The following is a 17,676-nucleotide window of genomic DNA, read 5'->3' on the forward strand; positions in this document are numbered from 1 at the left end:
AATTGCAAACTGGGCCAAACAGGAGGTTAAAGGTGCTGACTCTCCAAGTGGGGAGAGTGTTAGTAAAGCGTCTGGAATGTTGCACCCGAGTACCAGGGGAGGAAAACTGAGACATATTTGAACACGTCTCCCGATCACATGGTTGATCATACTTGGGTTCCACATGCATGTTTTAGCTGAAGGAAGAATACCTTAAACCTGGAGAGTTAAGACCCGTGTAATGGGTACCATGCAATATGACTTCAAAGGGTCTTCATTTGCTCACCGAACCTCTCCAATCCTATCACTGCTGCGTTCATGCCCCTGTACACATGCTTGATTCTCTTTCGGAGACATAGCAATCCATAGGTTTTAAGATACTTACTAGTCAGGTACATTCTTAGGCGCTTAATATGCGGTGTTGAGTCCATTTCGTTGAGCAAGGAGTAGCTCTTATCTATTCCATATTTGGCTTAAGGAACTTTATCTGTGCTCATTTCAATCTCTGGTTTTATGCAGCACCCCAACTCACCTTTCCCCTTAAGCAAGCATAAGTTGGTTTTCTAAATTTGAGACCCTGTTCTGTTTTGGAATGCAGTTCCTGTGTAGCCAAGTTTACATTCCGTGTATTAGTGATATCTTATGATGTTTCTTTTTCTGTGTGACTTATTTCAGTTAGAATCATCGTACCTGAATCCACTCATTATGCTGCTACGGGCCTGATGACATAGATTTCATTGCTGAGTGATACTTCATTGTACGTAAGTACCACAAGTTCTTTATCCATTTTTCACTTTCTGCGATGTTGAACTTGTACTGTAAACGAGGTTCTTGTAAACAGAGGCGTTCCAAACTTTGGGGTGGCTGTGTCTTTTTGATTTTAATTTCCCTAAGCTATAGGACCATAAGTGGCAGTGCCCTAGGCTCTGTTGCTTTGTTTTTTAGATGTTTCAGGAGACACCATACACTTCTCCCGAGTGTCTGTTGGCAATTTACATCCCGCCCATCAGCATAACAAGGCTCCCAGTTCTCCATGGCCTGTCCTGCCTTTCTGGATTTTACACTTTTTTCAGATGGCCCTTTTGACCGGGGGGAAGTGAGACTTCATTGTAGTGCAGATTTCCTTTGCAAGCTTGCTTGGTTGGCCAAAAAGGGCGTATGCGTTTTTTCCTGAATATATTCAGGAAAAAACGCATACGCCCTTTTTGGCCAAGTGCATCATTGTGGACGTTCTGCCTCTTTTCCTATGCTTTCAATGCAATTCCAGTCTACCTCCTGAAATCGGTTTCCTGCAATTCTGCCCCGCTTTCAAGTCCTCTTGGCAGCCTTACTTCAGTCTATTTTTGGACGATAGCTGTCATTTATAACTCTGCAGGTTTGTGAATTACAGTGCCCCTGAGCTCCTTTCTTCAACTCGCTTTCTTGTGAGCTGGCCGCAACACCGCAGGATGGCTTCAGGCCCTAATCTGGTTCCGGCACGGCACGCTGAGCCTTTGGTTATTTCCTCTTCCTGGTGGGAAATGAGAGTTAAATTTGCCCGTCCAGACACCTCCAGCTAGCCTCTCATTGGTTCTCGCTATTCCTGTTCATCTTCCGCAGAAATTGCAAACTGTGCCAAACAGGAGTTTAAAGGCGCTGACTCTCCAAGTGGGGAGAGTGTTAGTAAAGCGTCTGGAATGTTGCACCCGAGTACCAGGGGAGGAAAACTGAGACATATTTGAACACGTCTCCCGATCACATGGTTGATCATACTCTGGGTTCCACATGCATGTTTTAGCTGAAGGAAGAATACCTAAAACCTGGGTAGTTGAAACCCGTGGAATGGGTACCATGCAATATGACTTCAAAGGGTCTTCATTTGCTCACCGAACCTCTCCAATCCTATCACTGCTGCGTTTATGCCCCTGTACACATGCTTGATTCTCTTTCGGAGACATAGCAATCCATAGGTTTTAAGATACTTACTAGTCAGGTACATTCTTAGGCGTTTAATATGGGGTTTTGAGTCCATTTCGTTGAGCAAGGAGTAGCTCTTGTCTATTCCATATTTGGCTTAAGGAACTTTATCTGTGCTCATTTCAATCTCTGGTTTTATGCAGCACCCCAACTCACCTTTCCCCTTAAGCAAGCATAAGTTGGTTTTCTAAATTTGAGACCCTGTTCTGTTTTGGAATGCAGTTCCTGTGTAGCCAAGTTTACATTCCGTGTATTAGTGATATCTTATGATGTTTCTTTTTCTGTGTGACTTATTTCAGTTAGAATCATCGTACCTGAATCCACTCATTATGCTGCTACGGGCCTGATGACATAGATTTCATTGCTGAGTGATACTGCATTGTACGTAAGTACCACAAGTTCTTTATCCATTTTTCACTTTCTGCGATGTTGAACTTGTACTGTAAACGAGGTTCTTGTAAACAGAGGCGTCCCAAACTTTGGGGTGGCTGTGTCTTTTTGATTTTAATTTCCCTAAGCTATAGGACCATAAGTGGCAGTGCCCTAGGCTCTGTTGCTTTGTTTTTTAGATGTTTCAGGAAACACCATACACTTCTCCCGAGTGTCTGTTGGCAATTTACATCCCGCCCATCAGCATAACAAGGCTCCCAGTTCTCCATGGCATGTCCTGCCTTTCTGGATTTTACACTTTTTTCAGATGGCCCTTTTGACCGGGGGGAAGTGAGACTTCATTGTAGTGCAGATTTCCTTTGCAAGCTTGCTTGGTTGGCCAAAAAGGGCGTATGCGTTTTTTCCTGAATATATTCAGGAAAAAACGCATACGCCCTTTTTGGCCAAGTGCATCATTGTGGACGTTCTGCCTCTTTTCCTATGCTTTCAATGCAATTCCAGTCTACCTCCTGAAATCGGTTTCCTGCAATTCTGCCCCGCTTTCAAGTCCTCTTGGAAGCCTTACTTCAGTCTATTTTTGGACGATAGCTGTCATTTATAACTCTGCAGGTTTGTGAATTACAGTGTGCCTGAGCTCCTTTCTTCAACTCGCTTTCTTTTGAGCTGGCCGCAACACCGCAGGATGGCTTCAGGCCCTAATCTGGTTCCGGCATGGCACGCTGAGCGTTTGGTTAATTCCTCTTCCTGGTGGGAAATGAGCGTTAAATTTGCCCGTCCAGACACCTCCAGCTAGCCTCTCATTGGTTCTCGCTATTCCTGTTCATCTTCCGCAGAAATTGCAAACTGGGCCAAACAGGAGGTTAAAGGGACTGACTCTCCAAGTGGGGAGAGTGTTAGTAAAGCGTCTGGAATGTTGCACCCGAGTACCAGGGGAGGAAAACTGAGACATATTTGAACACGTCTCCCGTTCACATGGTTGATCATACTCTGGGTTCCACATGCATGTTTTAGCTGAAGGAAGAATACCTTAAACCTGGAGATTTGAGACCGTGGAATGGGTACCATGCAATATGACTTCAAAGGGTCTTCATTTGCTCACCGAACCTCTCCAATCCTATCACTGCTGCGTTTATGCCCCTGTACACATGCTTGATTCTCTTTCGGAGACATAGCAATCCATAGGTTTTAAGATACTTACTAGTCAGGTACATTCTTAGGTGTTTAATATGCGGTGTTGAGTCCATTTCGTTGAGCAAGGAGTAGCTCTTGTCTATTCCATATTTGACTTAAGGAACTTTATCTGTGCTCATTTCAATCTCTGGTTTTATGCAGCACCCCAACTCACCTTTACCCTTAAGCAAGCATAAGTTGGTTTTCTAAATTTGAGACCCTGTTCTGTTCTGTAATTCAGTTCCTGTGTAGCCAAGTTTACATTCCGTGTATTACTGATATCTTATGATGTTTCTTTTTCTGTGTGACTTACTTCAGTTAGAATCATCATACCTGAATCCACTTATTGTGCTGCTAAGGGCCTGATGACACAGATTTCATTGCTGAGTGATATTGCTTTGTAAGTAAATACCACAACTTCTTTATCCATTTTTCACTTTCTGCAATGTTGAACTTGTACTGTAAACGAGGTTCTTGTAAACAGAGGTGTCCCAAACTTTGGGGTGGCTGTGTCTTTTTTATTTTAATTTCCCTAAGCTATAGGACCATAAGTGGAAGTGCCCTAGGTTCTGTTGCTTTGTTTTTTAGATGTTTCAGGAAACACCATACACTTCTCCCGAGTGGTTGTTGGCAATTTACATCCCGCCCATCAGCATAACAAGGCTCCCAGTTCTCCATGGCCTGTCCTGCCTTTCTGGATTTTACACTTTTTTCAGATGGCCCTTTTGACCGGGGGGAAGTGAGACTTCATTGTAGTGCAGATTTCCTTTGCAAGCTTGCTTGGTTGGCCAAAAAGGGCGTATGCGTTTTTTCCTGAATATATTCAGGAAAAAACGCATACGCCCTTTTTGGCCAAGTGCATCATTGTGGACGTTCTGCCTCTTTTCCTATGCTTTCAATGCAATTCCAGTCTACCTCCTGAAATCGGTTTCCTGCAATTCTGCCCCGCTTTCAAGTCCTCTTGGCAGCCTTACTTCAGTCTATTTTTGGACGATAGCTGTCATTTATAACTCTGCAGGTTTGTGAATTACAGTGCCCCTGAGCTCCTTTCTTCAACTCGCTTTCTTTTGAGCTGGCCGCAACAAGGCAGGATGGCTTCAGGCTCTAATCTGGTTCCGGTACGGCACGCTGAGCCTTTGGTTATTTCCTCTTCCTGGTGGGAAATGAGAGTTAAATTTGCCCGTCCAGACACCTCCAGCTAGCCTCTCATTGGTTCTCGCTATTCCTGTTCATCTTCCGCAGAAATTGCAAACTGTGCCAAACAGGAGGTTAAAGGCGCTGACTCTCCAAGAGGGGAGAGTGTTAGTAAAGCGTCTGGAAAGTTGCACCCGAGTACCAGGGGAGGAAAACTGAGACATATTTGAACACGTCTCCCAATCACATGGTTGATCATACTCTGGGTTCCACATGCATGTTTTAGCTGAAGGAAGAATACCTAAAACCTGGGTAGTTGAAACCCGTGGAATGGGTACCATGCAATATGACTTCAAAGGGTCTTCATTTGCTCACCGAACCTCTCCAATCCTATCACTGCTGCGTTTATTCCCCTGTACACACGCTTGATTCTCTTTTGGAGACATAGCAATCCATAGGTTTTAAGATACTTACTAGTCAGGTACATTCTTAGGGGTTTAATATGGGGTTTTGAGTCCATTTCGTTGAGCAAGGAGTAGCTCTTGTCTATTCCATATTTGGCTTAAGGAACTTTATCTGTGCTCATTTCAATCTCTGGTTTTATGCAGCACCCCAACTCACCTTTCCCCTTAAGCAAGCATAAGTTGGTTTTCTAAATTTGAGACACTGTTCTGTTTTGGAATGCAGTTCCTGTGTAGCCAAGTTTACATTCCGTGTATTAGTGATATCTTATGATGTTTCTTTTTCTGTGTGACTTATTTCAGTTAGAATCATCGTACCTGAATCCACTCATTATGCTGCTACGGGCCTGATGACATAGATTTCATTGCTGAGTGATACTGCATTGTACGTAAGTACCACAAGTTCTTTATCCATTTTTCACTTTCTGCGATGTTGAACTTGTACTGTAAACGAGGTTCTTGTAAACAGAGGCGTCCCAAACTTTGGGGTGGCTGTGTCTTTTTGATTTTAATTTCCCTAAGCTATAGGACCATAAGTGGCAGTGCCCTAGGCTCTGTTGCTTTGTTTTTTAGATGTTTCAGGAAACACCATACACTTCTCCTGAGTGTCTGTTGGCAATTTACATCCCGCCCATCAGCATAACAAGGCTCCCAGTTCTCCATGGCATGTCCTGCCTTTCTGGATTTTACACTTTTTTCAGATGGCCCTTTTGACCGGGGGGAAGTGAGACTTCATTGTAGTGCAGATTTCCTTTGCAAGCTTGCTTGGTTGGCCAAAAAGGGCGTATGCGTTTTTTCCTGAATATATTCAGGAAAAAACGCATACGCCCTTTTTGGCCAAGTGCATCATTGTGGACGTTCTGCCTCTTTTCCTATGCTTTCAATGCAATTCCAGTCTACCTCCTGAAATCGGTTTCCTGCCATTCTGCCCCGCTTTCAAGTCCTCTTGGAAGCCTTACTTCAGTCTATTTTTGGACGATAGCTGTCATTTATAACTCTGCAGGTTTGTGAATTACAGTGTGCCTGAGCTCCTTTCTTCAACTCGCTTTCTTTTGAGCTGGCCGCAACACCGCAGGATGGCTTCAGGCCCTAAACTGGTTCCGGCATGGCACGCTGAGCGTTTGGTTAATTCCTCTTCCTGGTGGGAAATGAGAGTTAAATTTGCCCGTCCAGACACCTCCAGCTAGCCTCTCATTGGTTCTCGCTATTCCTGTTCATCTTCCGCAGAAATTGCAAACGGGGCCAAACAGGAGGTTAAAGGGACTGACTCTCCAAGTCGGAAGAGTGTTAGTAAAGCGTCTGGAATGTTGCACCCGAGTACCAGGGTACGAAAACTGAGACATATTTGAACACGTCTCCCGATCACATGGTTGATCATACTCTAGGTTCCACATGCATGTTTTAGCTGAAGGAAGAATACCTTAAACCTGGGTAGTTGAAACCCGTGGAATGGGTACGATGCAATATGACTTCAAAGGGTCTTCATTTGCTCACCGAACCTCTCCAATCCTATCACTGCTGCGTTTATTCCCCTGTACACATGCTTGATTCTCTTTCGGAGACATAGCAATCCATAGGTTTTAAGATACTTACTAGTCAGGTACATTCTTAGGCATTTAATATGCGGTGTTGAGTCCATTTCGTTGAGCAAGGAGTAGCTCTTGTCTATTCCATATTTGACTTAAGGAACTTTATCTGTGCTCATTTCAATCTCTGGTTTTATGCAGCACCCCAACTCACCTTTACCCTTAAGCAAGCATAAGTTGGTTTTCTAAATTTGAGACCCTGTTCTGTTCTGTAATTCAGTTCCTGTGTAGCCAAGTTTACATTCCGTGTATTACTGATATCTTATGATGTTTCTTTTTCTGTGTGACTTACTTCAGTTAGAATCATCATACCTGAATCCACTCATTGTGCTGCTAAGGGCCTGATGACACAGATTTCATTGTTGAGTGATATTGCTTTGTAAGTAAATACCACAACTTCTTTATCCATTTTTAAGTTTCTGCGATGTTGAACTTGTACTGTAAACGAGGTTCTTGTAAACAGAGGCGTCCCAAACTTTGGGGTGGCTGTGTCTTTTTGATTTTAATTTCCCTAAGCTATAGGACCATAAGTGGAAGTGCCCTAGGTTCTGTTGCTTTGTTTTTTAGATGTTTCAGGAAACACCATACACTTCTCCCGAGTGGTTGTTGGCAATTTACATCCCGCCCATCAGCATAACAAGTCTCCCAGTTCTCCATGGCCTGTCCTGCCTTTCTGGATTTTACACTTTTTTCAGATGGCCCTTTTGACCGGGGGGAAGTGAGACTTCATTGTAGTGCAGATTTCCTTTGCAAGCTTGCTTGGTTGGCCAAAAAGGGCGTATGCGTTTTTTCCTGAATATATTCAGGAAAAAACGCATACGCCCTTTTTGGCCAAGTGCATCATTGTGGACGTTCTGCCTCTTTTCCTATGCTTTCAATGCAATTCCAGTCTACCTCCTGAAATCGGTTTCCTGCAATTCTGCCCCGCTTTCAAGTCCTCTTGGCAGCCTTACTTCAGTCTATTTTTGGACGATAGCTGTCATTTATAACTCTGCAGGTTTGTGAATTACAGTGCCCCTGAGCTCCTTTCTTCAATTCGCTTTCTTGTGAACTGGCCACAACACCGCAGGATGGCTTCAGGCCCTAATCTGGTTCCGGCCCGGCATGCTGAGCCTTTGGTTAATTCCTCTTCCTGGTGGGAAATGAGAGTTAAATTTGCCCGTCCAGACACCTCCAGCTAGCCTCTCATTGGTTCTCCCTATTCCTGTTCATCTTCCGCAGAAATTGCAAACTGGGCCAAACAGGAGGTTAAAGGGACTGACTCTCCAAGTGGGGAGAGTGATAGTAAAGCGTCTGGAATGTTGCACCCGAGTACCAGGGGAGGAAAACTGAGACATATTTGAACACGTCTCCCGTTCACATGGTTGATCATACTCTGGGTTCCACATGCATGTTTTAGCTGAAGGAAGAATACCTTAAACCTGGAGATTTGAGACCCGTGGAATGGGTACCATGCAATATGACTTCAAAGGGTCTTCATTTGCTCACCAAACCTCTCCAATCCTATCACTGCTGCGTTTATTCCCCTGTACACACGCTTGATTCTCTTTTGGAGACATAGCAATCCATAGGTTTTAAGATACTTACTAGTCAGGTACATTCTTAGGGGTTTAATATGGGGTTTTGAGTCCATTTCGTTGAGCAAGGAGTAGCTCTTGTCTATTCCATATTTGGCTTAAGGAACTTTATCTGTGCTCATTTCAATCTCTGGTTTTATGCAGCACCCCAACTCACCTTTCCCCTTAAGCAAGCATAAGTTGGTTTTCTAAATTTGAGACCCTGTTCTGTTTTGGAATGCAGTTCCTGTGTAGCCAAGTTTACATTCCGTGTATTAGTGATATCTTATGATGTTTCTTTTTCTGTGTGACTTATTTCAGTTAGAATCATCGTACCTGAATCCACTCATTATGCTGCTATGGGCCTGATGACATAGATTTCATTGCTGAGTGATACTGCATTGTACGTAAGTAGCACAAGTTCTTTATCCATTTTTCACTTTCTGCGATGTTGAACTTGTACTGTAAACGAGGTTCTTGTAAACAGAGGCGTCCCAAACTTTGGGGTGGCTGTGTCTTTTTGATTTTAATTTCCCTAAGCTATAGGACCATAAGTGGCAGTGCCCTAGGCTCTGTTGCTTTGTTTTTTAGATGTTTCAGGAAACACCATACACTTCTCCCGAGTGTCTGTTGGCAATTTACATCCCGCCCATCAGCATAACAAGGCTCCCAGTTCTCCATGGCCTGTCCTGCCTTTCTGGATTTTACACTTTTTTCAGATGGCCCTTTTGACCGGGGGGAAGTGAGACTTCATTGTAGTGCAGATTTCCTTTGCAAGCTTGCTTGGTTGGCCAAAAAGGGCCTATGCGTTTTTTCCTGAATATATTCAGGAAAAAACGCATACGCCCTTTTTGGCCAAGTGCATCATTGTGGACGTTCTGCCTCTTTTCCTATGCTTTCAATGCAATTCCAGTCTACCTCCTGAAATCGGTTTCCTGCCATTCTGCCCCGCTTTCAAGTCCTCTTGGCAGCCTTACTTCAGTCTATTTTTGGACGATAGCTGTCATTTATAACTCTGCAGGTTTGTGAATTACAGTGCCCCTGAGCTCCTTTCTTCAACTCGCTTTCTTGTGAGCTGGCCGCAACACCGCAGGATGGCTTCAGGCCCTAATCTGGTTCCGGCACGGCACGCTGAGCCTTTAGTTAATTCCTCTTCCTGGTGGGAAATGAGAGTTAAATTTGCCCGTCCAGACACCTCCAGCTAGCCTCTCATTGGTTCTCGCTATTCCTGTTCATCTTCCGCAGAAATTGCAAACTGGGCCAAACAGGAGGTTAAAGGTGCTGACTCTCCAAGTGGGGAGAGTGTTAGTAAAGCGTCTGGAATGTTGCACCCGAGTACCAGGGGAGGAAAACTGAGACATAATTGAACACGTCTCCCGATCACATGGTTGATCATACTTGGGTTCCACATGCATGTTTTAGCTGAAGGAAGAATACCTTAAACCTGGAGAGTTAAGACCCGTGTAATGGGTACCATGCAATATGACTTCAAAGGGTCTTCATTTGCTCACCGAACCTCTCCAATCCTATCACTGCTGCGTTTATGCCCCTGTACACATGCTTGATTCTCTTTCGGAGACATAGCAATCCATAGGTTTTAAGATACTTACTAGTCAGGTACATTCTTAGGCGCTTAATATGCGGTGTTGAGTCCATTTCGTTGAGCAAGGAGTAGCTCTTATCTATTCCATATTTGGCTTAAGGAACTTTATCTGTGCTCATTTCAATCTCTGGTTTTATGCAGCACCCCAACTCACCTTTCCCCTTAAGCAAGCATAAGTTGGTTTTCTAAATTTGAGACCCTGTTCTGTTTTGGAATGCAGTTCCTGTGTAGCCAAGTTTACATTCCGTGTATTACTGATATCTTATGATGTTTCTTTTTCTTTGTGACTTATTTCAGTTAGAATCATTGTACCTGAATCCACTCATTATGCTGCTACGGGCCTGATGACATAGATTTCATTGCTGAGTGATACTGCATTGTACGTAAGTAGCACAAGTTCTTTATCCATTTTTCACTTTCTGCGATGTTGAACTTGTACTGTAAACGAGGTTCTTGTAAACAGAGGCGTCCCAAACTTTGGGGTGGCTGTGTCTTTTTGATTTTAATTTCCCTAAGCTATAGGACCATAAGTGGCAGTGCCCTAGGCTCTGTTGCTTTGTTTTTTAGATTGTTTCAGGAAACACCATACACTTCTCCCAAGTGTCTGTTGGCAATTTACATCCCGCCCATCAGCATAACAAGGCTCCCAGTTCTCCATGGCCTGTCCTGCCTTTCTGGATTTTACACTTTTTTCAGATGGCCCTTTTGACCGGGGGGAAGTGAGACTTCATTGTAGTGCAGATTTCCTTTGCAAGCTTGCTTGGTTGGCCAAAAAGGGCGTATGCGTTTTTTCCTGAATATATTCAGGAAAAAACGCATACGCCCTTTTTGGCCAAGTGCATCATTGTGGACGTTCTGCCTCTTTTCCTATGCTTTCAATGCAATTCCAGTCTACCTCCTGAAATCGGTTTCCTGCAATTCTGCCCCGCTTTCAAGTCCTCTTGGAAGCCTTACTTCAGTCTATTTTTGGACGATAGCTGTCATTTATAACTCTGCAGGTTTGTGAATTACAGTGTGCCTGAGCTCCTTTCTTCAACTCGCTTTCTTTTGAGCTGGCCGCAACACCGTAGGATGGCTTCAGGCCCTAATCTGGTTCCGGCATGGCACACTGAGCGTTTGGTTAATTCCTCTTCCTGGTGGGAAATGAGCGTTAAATTTGCCCGTCCAGACACCTCCAGCTAGCCTCTCATTGGTTCTCGCTATTCCTGTTCATCTTCCGCAGAAATTGCAAACTGGGCCAAACAGGAGGTTAAAGGGACTGACTCTCCAAGTCGGGAGAGTGTTAGTAAAGCGTCTGGAATGTTGCACCCGAGTACCAGGGTACGAAAACTGAGACATATTTGAACACGTCTCCCGATCACATGGTTGATCATACTCTAGGTTCCACATGCATGTTTTAGCTGAAGGAAGAATACCTTAAACCTGGGTAGTTGAAACCCGTGGAATGGGTACCATGCAATATGACTTCAAAGGGTCTTCATTTGCTCACCGAACCTCTCCAATCCTATCACTGCTGCGTTCATGCCCCTGTACACATGCTTGATTCTCTTTCGGAGACATAGCAATCCATAGGTTTTAAGATACTTACTAGTCAGGTACATTCTTAGGCGCTTAATATGCGGTGTTGAGTCCATTTCGTTGAGCAAGGAGTAGCTCTTGTCTATTCCATATTTGGCTTAAGGAACTTTATCTGTGCTCATTTCAATCTCTGGTTTTATGCAGCACCCCAACTCACCTTTACCCTTAAGCAAGAATAAGTTGGTTTTCTAAATTTGAGACCCTGTTCTGTTCTGTAATTCAGTTCCTGTGTAGCCAAGTTTACATTGCGTGTATTACTGATATCTTATGATGTTTCTTTTTCTGTGTGACTTATTTCAGTTAGAATCATCATACCTGAATCCACTCATTGTGCTGCTAAGGGCCTAATGACACAGATTTCATTGCTGAGTGATATTGCTTTGTAAGTAAATACCACAACTTCTTTATCCATTTTTCACTTTCTGCGATGTTGAACGAGGTTCTTGTAAACGAGGTTCTTGTAAACAGAGCCGTTCCAAACTTTGGGGTGGCTGTGTCTTTTTGATTTTAATTTCTCTAAGCTATAGGACCATAAGTGGAAGTTCCCTAGGTTCTGTTGCTTTGTTTTTTTGATGTTTCAGGAAACACCATACACTTCTCCCGAGTGGTTGTTGGCAATTTACATCCCGCCCATCAGCATAACAAGGCTCCCAGTTCTCCATGGCCTGTCCTGCCTTTCTGGATTTTACACTTTTTTCAGATGGCCCTTTTGACCGGGGGGAAGTGAGACTTCATTGTAGTGCAGATTTCCTTTGCAAGCTTGCTTGGTTGGCCAAAAAGGGCGTATGCGTTTTTTCCTGAATATATTCAGGAAAAAACGCATACGCCCTTTTTGGCCAAGTGCATCATTGTGGACGTTCTGCCTCTTTTCCTATGCTTTCAATGCAATTCCAGTCTACCTCCTGAAATCGGTTTCCTGCAATTCTGCCCCGCTTTCAAGTCCTCTTGGCAGCCTTACTTCAGTCTATTTTTGGACGATAGCTGTCATTTATAACTCTGCAGGTTTGTGAATTACAGTGCCCCTGAGCTCCTTTCTTCAACTCGCTTTCTTTTGAGCTGGCCGCAACACCGCAGGATGGCTTCAGGCCCTAATCTGGTTCCGGCACGGCACGCTGAGCCTTTGGTTATTTCCTCTTCCTGGTGGGAAATGAGAGTTAAATTTGCCCGTCCAGACAACTCCAGCTAGCCTCTCATTGGTTCTCGCTATTCCTGTTCATCTTCCGCAGAAATTGCAAACTGGGCCAAACAGGAGTTTAAAGGCGCTGACTCTCCAAGTGGGGAGAGTGTTAGTAAAGCGTCTGGAATGTTGCACCCGAGTACCAGGGGAGGAAAACTGAGACATATTTGAACACGTCTCCCGATCACATGGTTGATCATACTCTGGGTTCCACATGCATGTTTTAGCTGAAGGAAGAATACCTAAAACCTGGGTAGTTGAAACCCGTGGAATGGGTACCATGCAATATGACTTCAAAGGGTCTTCATTTGCTCACCGAACCTCTCCAATCCTATCACTGCTGCGTTTATGCCCCTGTACACATGCTTGATTCTCTTTCGGAGACATAGCAATCCATAGGTTTTAAGATACTTACTAGTCAGGTACATTCTTAGGCGTTTAATATGGGGTTTTGAGTCCATTTCGTTGAGCAAGGAGTAGCTCTTGTCTATTCCATATTTGGCTTAAGGAACTTTATCTGTGCTCATTTCAATCTCTGGTTTTATGCAGCACCCCAACTCACCTTTCCCCTTAAGCAAGCATAAGTTGGTTTTCTAAATTTGAGACCCTGTTCTGTTTTGGAATGCAGTTCCTGTGTAGCCAAGTTTACATTCCGTGTATTAGTGATATCTTATGATGTTTCTTTTTCTGTGTGACTTATTTCAGTTAGAATCATCGTACCTGAATCCACTCATTATGCTGCTACGGGCCTGATGACATAGATTTCATTGCTGAGTGATACTGCATTGTACGTAAGTACCACAAGTTCTTTATCCATTTTTCACTTTCTGCGATGTTGAACTTGTACTGTAAACGAGGTTCTTGTAAACAGAGGCGTCCCAAACTTTGGGGTGGCTGTGTCTTTTTGATTTTAATTTCCCTAAGCTATAGGACCATAAGTGGCAGTGCCCTAGGCTCTGTTGCTTTGTTTTTTAGATGTTTCAGGAGACACCATACACTTCTCCCGAGTGTCTGTTGGCAATTTACATCCCGCCCATCAGCATAACAAGGCTCCCAGTTATCCATGGCCTGTCCTGCCTTTCTGGATTTTACACTTTTTTCAGATGGCCCTTTTGACCGGGGGGAAGTGAGACTTCATTGTAGTGCAGATTTCCTTTGCAAGCTTGCTTGGTTGGCCAAAAAGTGCGTATGCGTTTTTTCCTGAATATATTCAGGAAAAAACGCATACGCCCTTTTTGGCCAAGTGCATCATTGTGGACGTTCTGCCTCTTTTCCTATGCTTTCAATGCAATTCCAGTCTACCTCCTGAAATCGGTTTCCTGCAATTCTGCCCCGCTTTCAAGTCCTCCTGGCAGCCTTACTTCAGTCTATTTTTGGACGATAGCTGTCATTTATAACTCTGCAGGTTTGTGAATTACAGTGCCTCTGAGCTCCTTTCTTCAACTCGCTTTCTTTTGAGCTGGCCGCAACACCGCAGGATGGCTTCAGGCCCTAATCTGGTTCCGGTACGGCACGCTGAGCCTTTGGTTATTTCCTCTTCCTGGTGGGAAATGAGAGTTAAATTTGCCCGTCCAGACACCTCCAGCTAGCCTCTCATTGGTTCTCGCTATTCCTGTTCATCTTCCGCAGAAATTGCAAACTGTGCCAAACAGGAGGTTAACGGCGCTGACTCTCCAAGAGGGGAGAGTGTTAGTAAAGCGTCTGGAATGTTGCACCCGAGTACCAGGGGAGGAAAACTGAGACATATTTGAACACGTCTCCCAATCACATGGTTGATCATACTCTGGGTTCCACATGCATGTTTTAGCTGAAGGAAGAATACCTAAAACCTGGGTAGTTGAAACCCGTGGAATGGGTACCATGCAATATGTCTTCAAAGGGTCTTCATTTGCTCACCGAACCTCTCCAATCCTATCACTGCTGCGTTTATGCCCCTGTACACATGCTTGATTCTCTTTTGGAGACATAGCAATCCATAGGTTTTAAGATACTTACTAGTCATGTACATTCTTAGGCGTTTAATATGCGGTGTTGAGTCCATTTCGTTGAGCAAGGAGTAGCTCTTGTCTATTCCATATTTGGCTTAAGGAACTTTATCTGTGCTCATTTCAATCTCTGGTTTTATGCAGCAACCCAACTCACCTTTCCCCTTAAGCAGGCATAAGTTGGTTTTCTAAATTTGAGACCCTGTTCTGTTTTGGAATGCAGTTCCTGTGTAGCCAAGTTTACATTCCATGTATTAGTGATATCTTATGATGTTTCTTTTTCTGTGTGACTTATTTCAGTTAGAATCATCGTACCTGAATCCACTCATTATGCTGCTACGGGCCTGATGACATAGATTTCATTGCTGAGTGACACTGCATTGTACGTAAGTACCACAAGTTCTTTATCCATTTTTCACTTTCTGTGATATTGAACTTGTACGGTAAACGAGGTTCTTGTAAACGGAGGCGTCCCAAACGTTGGGGTGGCTGTGTCTTTTTGATTTTAATTTCCCTAAGCTATAGGACCATAAGTGGAAGTGCCCTAGGCTCTGTTGCTTTGTTTTTTAGATGTTTCAGGAAACACCATACACTTCTCCCGAGTGGTTGTTGGCAATTCACATCCCGCCCATCAGCATAACAAGGCTCCCAGTTCTCCATGGCCTGTCCTGCCTTTCTGGATTTTACACTTTTTTCAGATGGCCCTTTTGACCGGGGGGAAGTGAGACTTCATTGTAGTGCAGATTTCCTTTGCAAGCTTGCTTGGTTGGCCAAAAAGGGCGTATGCGTTTTTTCCTGAATATATTCAGGAAAAAACGCATACGCCCTTTTTAGCCAAGTGCATCATTGTGGACGTTCTGCCTCTTTTCCTATGCTTTCAATGCAATTCCAGTCTACCTCCTGAAATCGGTTTCCTGCAATTCTGCCCCGCTTTCAAGTCCTCTTGGCAGCCTTACTTCAGTCTATTTTTGGACGATAGCTGTCATTTATAACTCTGCAGGTTTGTGAATTACAGTGCCCCTGAGCTCCTTTCTTCAACTCGCTTTCTTGTGACCTGGCCGCAACACCGCAGGATGGCTTCAGGCCCTAATCTGGTTCCGGCCCGGCATGCTGAGCCTTTGGTTAATTCCTCTTCCTGGTGGGAAATGAGAGTTAAATTTGCCCGTCCAGACACCTCCAGCTAGCCTCTCATTGGTTCTCGCTATTCCTGTTCATCTTCCGCAGAAATTGCAAACTGGGCCAAACAGGAGGTTAAAGGGACTGACTCTCCAAGTGGGGAGAGTGTTAGTAAAGCGTCTGGAATGTTGCACCCGAGTACCAGGGGAGGAAAACTGAGACATATTTGAACACGTCTCCCGATCACATGGTTGATCATACTCTAGGTTCCACATGCATGTTTTAGCTGAAGGAAGAATACCTTAAACCTGGGTAGTTGAAACCCGTGGAATGGGTACCATGTAATATGACTTCAAAGGGTCTTCATTTGCTCACCGAACCTCTTCAATCCTATCACTGCTGCGTTTATGCCCCTGTACACATGCTTGATTCTCTTTCGGAGACATAGCAATCCATAGGTTTTACGATACTTACTAGTCAGGTACATTCTTAGGCGTTTAATATGGGGTGTTGAGTCCATTTCGTTGAGCAAGGAGTAGCTCTTGTCTATTCCATATTTGGCTTAAGGAACTTTATCTGTGCTCATTTCAATCTCTGGTTTTATGCAGCACCACAACTCACCTTTACCCTTAAGCAAGCATAAGTTGGTTTTCTAAATTTGAGACCCTGTTCTGTTCTGTAATTCAGTTCCTGTGTAGCCAAGTTTACATTCCGTGTATTACTGATATCTTATGATGTTTCTTTTTCTGTGTGACTTATTTCAGTTAGAATCATCATACCTGAATCCACTCATTGTGCTGCTAAGGGCCTGATGACACAGATTTCATTGCTGAGTGATATTGCTTTGTAAGTAAATACCACAACTTCTTTATCCATTTTTCACTTTCTGCGATGTTGAACTTGTACTGTAAACGAGGTTCTTGTAAACAGAGCCGTTCCAAACTTTGGGGTGGCTGTGTCTTTTTGATTTTAATTTCCCTAAGCTATAGGACCATAAGTGGAAGTGCACTAGGTTCTGTTGCTTTGTTTTTTAGATGTTTCAGGAAACACCATACACTTCTCCCGAGTGGTTGTTGGCAATTTACATCCCGCCCATCAGCATAACATGGCTCCCAGTTCTCCATGGCCTGTCCTGCCTTTCTGGATTTTACACTTTTTTCAGATGGCCCTTTTGACCGGGGGGAAGTGAGACTTCATTGTAGTGCAGATTTCCTTTGCAAGCTTGCTGGGTTGGCCAAAAAGGGCGTATGCGTTTTTTCCTGAATATATTCAGGAAAAAACGCATACGCCCTTTTTGGCCAAGTGCATCATTGTGGACGTTCTGCCTCTTTTCCTATGCTTTCAATGCAATTCCAGTCTACCTCCTGAAATCGGTTTCCTGCAATTCTGCCCCGCTTTCAAGTCCTCTTGGCAGCCTGACTTCAGTCTATTTTTGGACGATAGCTGTCATTTATAACTCTGCAGGTTTGTGAATTACAGTGCCCCTGAGTTCCTTTCTTCAACTCGCTTTCTTGTGAACTGGCCGCAACACCGCAGGATGGCTTCAGGCCCTAATCTGGTTCCGGCCTGGCATGCTGAGCCTTTGGTTAATTCCTCTTCCTGGTGGGAAATGAGAGTTAAATTTGCCCGTCCAGACACCTCCAGCTAGCCTCTCATTGGTTCTCGCTATTCCTGTTCATCTTCCGCAGAAATTGCAAACTGGGCCAAACAGGAGGTTAAAGGGACTGACTCTCCAAGTGGGGAGAGTGTTAGTAAAGCGTCTGGAATGTTGCACCCGAGTACCAGGGGAGGAAAACTGAGACATATTTGAACACGTCTCCCGATCACATGGTTGATCATACTCTAGGTTCCACATGCATGTTTTAGCTGAAGGAAGAATACCTTAAACCTGGGTAGTTGAAACCCGTGGAATGGGTACCATGCAATATGACTTCAAAGGGTCTTCATTTGCTCACCGAACCTCTTCAATCCTATCACTGCTGCGT

General features: G+C 44.1%; 1 long non-coding RNA gene across 2 annotated transcripts in view; it reads left to right on the forward strand.

Moving 5' to 3' along the window:
* Window positions 1–17,676, forward strand: part of LOC307181491 — an 856,694-nt gene that overhangs the window by 249,383 nt on the left and 589,635 nt on the right. Inside the window, exon 1 of one of the 2 annotated variants that reach the window (XR_013826900.1) lies at window positions 692–740. The exons of the other annotated variant lie outside the window; for it this stretch is intronic. This is a non-coding gene — a long non-coding RNA (uncharacterized lncRNA). Of the gene's footprint in view, window positions 1–691; window positions 741–17,676 lie in introns of those variants that run through there. 2 annotated transcript variants of the gene reach the window in all.

Source organism: Stenella coeruleoalba, assembly GCF_951394435.1.
Source record: "Stenella coeruleoalba genome assembly, contig: scaffold_116, whole genome shotgun sequence".
Lineage (NCBI taxonomy): Eukaryota > Metazoa > Chordata > Mammalia > Artiodactyla > Delphinidae > Stenella > Stenella coeruleoalba.